An 8,991-nucleotide genomic window follows, 5' to 3' on the forward strand; every position below is an offset into this window, starting at 1 on the left:
GACCCTTCCGATCCAGATCCGAGGCGGTTCGGGTGAAGGCCGAGGCAGCCCGAAGCCAATTCACTCTGAAGGTTCGGGCCACCTCGGCACTTCAGAGACAGCCCCACCCCCCACCAGTCTCCTTATCTGCTGCCTCCATCGTCGTCGTCGCCATCTTGGTTCTGGAAGCTTCTGGTGTCGCCACCGCCACTGGAAATGAAAGGGAGTAGGCCGCACACTTTTAAGATATTGTGCGGCCTCTGCTGCGATTAGTACCTCTATGGCCACCGTAGTCTATGGCCACAAACTACAGTGGCCATAGAGGTACTAATCATCAAAGGCCGCGCAATATCTTAAAATTACGTGGCCTACTTCTGGTCATTTCTGCCAGCAGTAGCACCCGAAGCTGCCAGAAGAAAGATGGAGGCAGCAGGTAAGGAGACTGGTTGGTGGGTGGGCGGAGCCTTTTCTGGGTGCTGGGTGCACAGCTGGCACCCAGAAAACTCTGAGTCACCTCGGAGGGCCTGAATCTCGCCAAGGCTTAGGTGCCAAGGCAGGTCGGACACCCCTGAGGCAGCCCCAAGGTGGCCTCCGAAGCAGATCAGGGGGGTGGCTGCACAGCCCTACTAAAGCCCTATGAAGAGAGACTGAAAGAACTGGGCATGTTTAGCCTGGAGAAGAGAAGATTGAGGAGAGACATGAGAGCACTCTTCAAATACTTGAAAGGTTGTCACACAGAGGAGGGCCAGGATCTCTTCTCGATCCTCCCGGAGTGCAGGACACGGAATAACGGGCTCAAGTTAAAGGAAGCCAGATTCCAGCTGGACATCAGGAAAAACGTCCTGACTGTTAGAGCAGTACGACAATGGAATCTGTGACCTAGGGAGGTGGTGGGTTCTCCCACACTAGAGGCCTTCAAGAGGCAGCTGGACAAGCATCTGTCAGGGATGCTTTAGGGTGGATTCCTGCATTGAGCAATTGGTTGGACTCAATGGCCTTGTAGGCCCCTTCCAACTCTGCTATTCTATGATTCTGTGATAAATAGCACCCTGTCAACCAACGGATAGGAAGCTGCACCCAACCAGTGCCAGGGGGAGTGGTAACACCCTCCTCACCCACACTTTGTTGCCACAACACTGAGAAATGGTTGGATCTGCCAATGAAGGTGGTACAGCCATTGGGCTCATTAAAAGATACATAGGCCCAAACTGGTTGCTTTTCCGTGAGCTGGTATCAGTGCGTGGGAGAGAGAAAGGGACCATCTAAGACATCCGCCGTGGTTCTGCAAAACATGCAAAGCGTGGCAGAAGTAGTCACCACTGAAGTTTCTGGGAATCTGTTCAAGACATGACATGCATATGCCCTCAGGTAACTAGGCAGAGAAGAGCAAGTTTAGATGGCTGCTAATAATACCATGAACTTCCCTTTTTCATTTTCCTTCCCACTTGGCTGATTTTATTTCGGGCCAAGTTGGTAATGGGAGCATGCGGTCACCAGAACATTGCACGTTGGCTGAGGGAACTGTGTGTACGCTGCCAGGCCAGGTTGAAGGTTTTGATTCTTGGTTACAAAGCCGTAAACAACAGAACCAGGGTACTTCAGAGATCGCCTGATTCCTTCCTGGCCAACTTGGCTGCTGTGCTCATCATGAGATAACCTCCTGATGGTAACCAAGAATTCAAAGGTTGGGTCCATCATGGCTCACGATAGGGCCCTTAGTATTCATTGTCATTGAATCATAGGTTGTCGTTATGTGCAAACCCTGCAATGGGTTGTTAATCATGGCCATCCGGGTAGCGGAGCCAGACCCCGCCTTCTTCCTGGTGGAAGGCAACCAATCGCTGGTCGCCTTCCACCAGGGACCACCCTGGATTGGCCCCAGAGTGACGTCAGGCAGCAGAAGAGCTGTACTGACTTCGCTCTCATTGAAAAAGTTGGGGTAAGTCATAAGAACATAAGTGCCCTGATGCTGGATCAGACCAAGGGTCCATCTAGTCCAGCACTCTGTTCACACAGTGGCCAACCAGCCATTGGCTAGGGATGAACGAGCAGGACATGGTGCAACAGCCACCCATGTTCCCCAGCATCTGGTGCACACAGGCTTATTGCCTTAAATACTGGAGATAGCATACAACCATCAGGGCTAGTAGCCATGGATAGCCTTCACCTCCAGGAATTTATCCAACCCCCTTTTAAAGCCATACAGATTGGTGGCGATCAAGACATCTTGTGGCAGTGAGTTCCATCATTTAACTCTGCGCTGCGTGAAGAAGTCCTTCCTTTCATTTGTCCTGGATCTCCCACCCATCAGCTTCATGGGATGACCCCGGGTTTTAGTGTTTTGAGAGAGGGAGAAAAATGTCTCCCTGTCCACATTCTCCGTACCTTGCATCATTTTGTACACCTCTATCATGTCTCCTCTTAGCCTCCTTTTTTCCAAGCTAAACAATCCCAGCTGATGTAACCTTCTGTAAACTGCCCAGAGAGCCCCGGCTATGGGAGTGGTATATAAGTGAAATAAATAAATAAATAAATAAATAAATAAACCTTCCCTCGTAGGGGAGATGCTCCAACCCCTTCATCATTTTAGTTGCCCTTTTCTGCACTTTTCACCTGACTTTTTCAATGTGCAGCTTCATGGGAAAGCCCCGCGGTGGCTGTGAAACTGCACCTGCGTCATGTAACCAGTGCAGTACAGTTCAAGAGCAACCACGCGGCTTTCCCCTGCATATAGACAGCCCCCCTGGACAACCTATCCAGAAGGTTACTATGGTTAATGACATTGAAAGCCACTCAGAGGTCCAAGAGAATTAACAGAGTCACAGAATAACGGGCTCAAATTAAAAGAAGCCAGATTCCAGCTGGACATCAGGAAAAACTTCCTGACTGTTAGAGCAGTACGACAATGGAACCAGTGACCTAGGGAGGTGGTGGGCTCTCCCACACTGGAAGCATTCAAGAGGTAGCTGGACAACCATCTGTCAGGGATGCTTTAGGGTGGATTCCTGCATTGAGCAGCGGGTTGGACTCGATGGCCTTCTAGGCCCCTTCCAACTCTGCTATTCTATGATTCTATGATCCTATAATTTCCTCCTGTCCCTCTCTCAGCAAAAGCCATCCCTCAGAGCGGCCAACACAGTTTCCATTCCAAAATCAGGCCTGGAGTTCAGTTGAAATGGGTCTTTAAATAAACAGATCTAGCTTATAAGAAAAAAAAAATCACAACCGGAAAACAGAGATTAAAAGTAAGCCAAGTAAGGAAAATACAAATCCCGTTAGCATTAAAACAGGAGAGACAGTATAAAAACACACTGTGGCTCAAGCTGCAAAATTGGGTTGCCACATATTTTTTTACCAGTCCTGCACTGAATAGCAATCTCTCCCCTAGGAATTTAGAGGGGAGGGGGAGTCCTGGCAAGGCAAGTGGGGGGAAGTTTCGATTTTGGGCACGCTACCAGGCTCCTGTCGAACGCACAGTAACAGAGACAGGCAGGCAGAGGAAAGAGGGAGTTGGCAACTTTAAGTGAACGCCAGACGTCCTTCTGAGCCTGTCTCAGGATTATGCCCGGCCGAGGGAGGCCCAGCCCCTGAAATGCCCTGCGTAGGAGCGTGTGTTTTCTTGAATCTGGGTTTGTCCTCATCAGCAGGAAATGTTGCAATCTGGGGAAACCCATGACCCTCATCCACCGCTGCGTTTATTGTCTAGGGAGGGCAAGCTTCCACCGAACTGTCAAGGTTTCCGTGGAAAAGCCCTGGAAGTGTGCAACAAGAGGTCACAAGCAGATTCGAAGTGGGGGGAGGGAGGGTAAAGGGGTCAACGGCTGCTCCCTTGATGCCCACCCCTGCCCCCTTATCCCACACCCCCTTCTACCATTGGCCTGCTGGAAAATAATTTTTTTTTTAACCCCCCACTGAATTAAACAAACAGAGGAGAGGCGGTTTATATAATCACCAGGACAGCTTGTTCTCAAACTCTCCACGGATTAAAGGGTTGGCAACAGCTGTCGGTCATTAAACAGGCGGACTTCCCCCTTCACCGCTCTCCTCCCCCCCTCCTCCCCCCCGTCCTGCACCAGTAGCTCCCACCCTCACCCCTCCAATTACGGCTGTTCATGTTCCAAAGCTCCCTTTCCACATGTAAGGGGAGGGGAGGCAAGGAGCCCTCTAGTCAACGTCGGACAACTATTTATCTTGCCAAATAGTTTTTAACAAGCAACCTTGATTTTGCAGGGGGAGGCAGGGAGGGGGGCAGCCATGCCTGGGGACCGCATGCAATCCAGGCCTTGGCTTAGTCACGCTGGAAGATTTTGTGCATTCCCATCAAGAAGTTGAACGGACGCCAGTTTTTAAGAGTCTGTGCCCAGTGGCACAGGATACACACACCGGCGGGGGAGAAGGGCAGCGTTCTTGTTCATTCAACCTGACTGAGCAAAGAAAAGGGGGATCCCTCGACTAAGTCCCCCCACCCCCTCCCCAAACACCCGGAGTCCCACTTCTTGCTTACGACAGCAGGAAAAAGAGGTTTAAAGTTTGTCAGGGTAAAAAGAACTCGCTCTCCGAAGGGCCCTTCCTCTGGCATTTTTGCATCTGCATGGCTCACTGTTCCGAGCTTATTTCGAGAGGAGGCCAGGGAGCGACCTCATGTGCAGAGAGGGGACGGGAAGCCCACCCAATCACAACAGAATTGCCCACCCGACCAAACGGTGATTGAAAGAAGAGGAAGCCAGAGCAATCGCGGCTGCAAAGAAGCTGCAAGCAGCCTCTCTTGAAAGCAAGGGCGCGTCTACACCATGCCTATATCCCGGGATCGTCCCTGTGCATCCAAATGACACACAGGGGATCCCGGGAGCACACAGGGACAATCCAATTCAAGAAGGATGCAGACAAGCTGGAGGGGGTTCAGAGGAGGGCAACCAGGATGATCAGGGGTCTGGAAACAAAGCCATGTGAAGAGAGACTGAAAGAACTGGGCAGGTTTTGCCTGGAGAAGAGAAGACTGAGGGGAGACATGAGAGCACTCTTCAAATATTTGAAAGGTCGCCATCCAGAGGAGGGCCAGGATCTCTTCTCGATCCTCCCAGAGTGCAGGACACGGAATAACGGGCTCAAGTTAAAGGAAGCCAGATTCCAGGTGGACATCAGGAAAAACATCCTGACTGTTAGAGCAGGACGACAATGGAACAAGTGACCTAGGGAGGTTGTGGGCTCTCCCACACTAGAGTCATTCAAGAGGCAGCTGGACAACCATCTGTCAGGGATGCTTTAGGGTAGATTCCTGCACTGAGCAGGGGGTTGGACTCGATGGCCTTGTAGGCCCCTTCCAGCTCTGCTATTCTATGATTCTATGAGTGTAACCTCATCCAGAACAGGCTCTATCCAGTCAGCAGAACCACCCACTAACGGCATCTCAGCCTTGTCTGGATTGAGTTTCAGTTTATTAGCCCTCATCCAGTCCATTGTCACAGCCAGGCGACAACACATCCACAGCCTCACCTGGGCCAGATCTACACTACTGCTTTAAAGCGCTTTACAACAGTTTTGACAACTGTATATGGAGTGTGTCCTGGGCCCCAATAGTTGCCAAAACTGTTATAAAGCGCTTTAAAACACTTTAAAGCAGTAGTGTAGATCTGGCCCAGGTGAAGATGAAAAGGAGAAATAGAGCTGTGTGTTATCAGCATACACTCCGAAACTCTGGATTACCGCACTCAACGGTTTCAGGTAGATGTTGAACAGCATAGGGGACTAAACTGACCCTTTTGGAACCCCATACTGGAGACTCCATGGGGCTGAGCAATCTTCTGGCACCTTCTGGAGCCGATTCACCAACTAGAAGCAGAACCACTGCAATGCAATCCCTCCCATTCCCAACTCAAACAGTGATCCCAGAAGGATACCATTGTCGATGGTATTCAAAGCCTCTGAGAGAGCAGGGAGAATCAACAGCGTCACACTCCCCCTGTTTTTCTCCCGCCGTAGATCATCATACAGGGCGACCAAGGCTGTTTCCATACCAAAGCCGGACCAGAAACCCAACTGAAATGTATCCCGATAATCCGTCTCATGCAAGAGTGTCTGGAGCTCTCTCTCTACAAATTCTAATATTCATCTAGGTGCATAACCAATGAGCTAGAATATATTTCCCCCTCACTTCTTAATCTCTCAAGTCCCATTAACGAGGCAGAAAGTCACTTCCTTTAAGCCGCTATCACAATGTCACCCCCTACAAACATACACACTGAATACTCCCAAAATCACCAGAGGCCTCTGCTGGTTGGCATTCTCTTTCCCTGCTCATAGAATCAAAGAATAGTGGAAGGGGCCTATAAGGCCATCAAGTCCAACCCCCTGCTCAATGCAGGAATCCACCTTAAAGCATCCCTGACAGATGGTTGTTCAGCTGCCTCTTGAAGGCCTCTAGTGTGGGAGAGCCCACCACCTCCCTAGATCACTGGTTCCATTGTCATACTGCCCTAACAGTCAGGAAGTTTTTCCTGATGTCCAGCCAGAATCTGACTTTCTGTGTCCTGCACTCTGGGAGGATCGAGAAGAGATCCTGGCCCTCCTCTGTGTGACAACCTTTCAAGTATATGAAGAGTGCTATCATGTCTCCCCTCAATCTTCTCTTCTCCAGGCTAAGCATGCCCAGTTGATTCAGTCTCTCTTCATAGGGCTTTGTTTCCAGACCCCTGATCATCCTGGTTGCCCTCCTCTGAACACGCTCCAGCTTGTCTGCGTCCATCTTGAATTGTGGAGCCCAGAACTGGACGCAACACTCTAGATGACACCTAACCAGGGACGAATAGAGAGGAACCAGTACCTCACATGATTTGGAAGCTATACTTCTGTGAATGCAGCCCAAAATAGCATTTGCCTTTTTTGCAGCCATATCGCACTGTTGGCTCATATTCAGCTTGCGATCTACAACAATTCCAAGTCTTCAGGTTTTGTTTCCAGTCCCCTGATCACAACTGAGTCACGCAATAAAATAAATAAATTCTCCTGTTCCATCAACAACTCCCATTCCACAGAGAATCAAGTGACTTAAAATGATGAGAGAGAAGCGAGAATCCACATAGTCATAATAACAATGTTAATAAGAGATGTGAACCACAGAGAAAATCAGTCTTTGGAACACAGGAAGAAGTCCTGAAAGCATCCAAAAATCCACTGTAAAGCATCTACTCAGAAGCAGCACAGTACAAAATTCTGAATTATGCATGTTTTGGAAGAAGTAAGGCTTGAATTCCTCAGGAGAGAATATGGCCATCCCTTTGCATGTAATAAAGTTGATGACGGTTTTATCCCTCGGGAAGCAAGCAGGAACCCTTTGCAAAACACGCAGACCGCCACGCCTCACACACACAGGCACCGTTCTCATTCATACACACATATGCACACACAAACCCCAAACCATGATAACAATGGTAATAATAATTAAAGTAAGACGTGATATTCCCACAGCTGCGTAGAAAAGCTACTGTTGTAACACAGGAACAAGTTCATAAGAACATATGAACTGGATCAAATCAAGGGTCCATCTAGTCCAGCACTCTGTTCACACAGTGGCCAGCCAGCCATCGGCCAGGGATGAACAATTATTATTATTATTTATTTATATAGCACCATCAATGTACATGGTGCTGTACAGATTACACAGTAAATAGCAAGAGCCTGCCGCATAGGCTTACAATCTAATAAAGTTGTAGTAAACAATAAGGAGGGAAGGAGAATGCAAACAGGCACAGGGAAGTGTAAACAGGCACCGGGTAGGGTGAAGCTGACAGTATAGAGTCAGAACAAACTCAATATTTAAAAGCTATAGGGAAAAGAAAAGTTTTTAGCTGAGTTTTAAAAGCTGTGATTGAGTTGGTAGTTCTCAAGTGTTCTGGAAGAGCGTTCCAGGCGTAAGGGGCAGCAGAAGAAAAAGGACGAAGCCGAGTAAGGGAAGTGGAGGTCCTTGGGCAGGCGAGAAGCATGGCATCAGAGGAGCGGAGAGCACGAGCGGGGCGATAGTGTGAGATGAGAGAGGAGAGATAGGCAGGAGCTAGACCGTGAAAAGCTTTGAAGGTCAACAGGAGAAGTTTATATTGGATTCTGGAGTGAATTGGAAGCCAATGAAGAGATTTCAGAAGTGGAGTGACATGGTCAGAGCGGCGGGCCAAGAAGATGATCTTAGCGGCAGAGGGGTGAACAGAGACCAGCGGACTGATGTGAGACGAAGGAAGGCCAGAGAGAAGAAGGTTGCAGTAGTCCAACCGAGAGATAACCAGTGCGTGAACGAGAGTCTTGGCAGAAGAGCACCCTCCCACCCATGTTCCCCAGCAACTGGTGCACACAGGCTTATCGCCTCGAATACTGGAGATAGCACACAACCATCAGGGCTAGTAGCCATGGATAGCCTTCGCCTCCAGGAATTGATCCAACCCCCCCTTTTAAAGCCATCCAATTTGATGGCCATCACTACATCTTGTGGCAGTGAGTTCCTACCCCTGCCCCACTGATCCATGCTGTAAAATTGTTTGCCAACCCTGATTTAAAAAATAAATAAAAAAATCCAAACATGTGAAACATGTAGTTTCACACTTTCAATTCACTTAAATTAGGGGGCTCATCAGAGGAACGTTTTATCACACGCTCACCACTGCCCACTCCCGGCTTTTTGCACGTCCTTTAGATGACAACAACGTCTGCTTCCTGTATGCCTCCCACTCCTTTTTTCCTTCTTTCTGTCACACAATAGACCCCCTCCCCCAAAAAAATCCATTGCCTTTTCCCCTACGGGTGATTTTTTTTCCAGCGCTGCAGTATCGCTTTCTTTGAACTGAGACTGAACTAGGACCTTTCACAATCCAACAGGCTTAAAATATGACAATATTGTTTTGTTTTGTTTTCCTTTTTGAAAATTGTATCTATGGGGCAGTTTCCCCCTCATTCCTGTCACTCCATACTGGGAGCCAGTGAGCATTACCTGTGAGATTTCTTACCTGCCGCACAGCTATTTAAAAGCAC

Source organism: Elgaria multicarinata, chromosome 23 (assembly GCF_023053635.1).
Source record: "Elgaria multicarinata webbii isolate HBS135686 ecotype San Diego chromosome 23, rElgMul1.1.pri, whole genome shotgun sequence".
Lineage (NCBI taxonomy): Eukaryota > Metazoa > Chordata > Lepidosauria > Squamata > Anguidae > Elgaria > Elgaria multicarinata.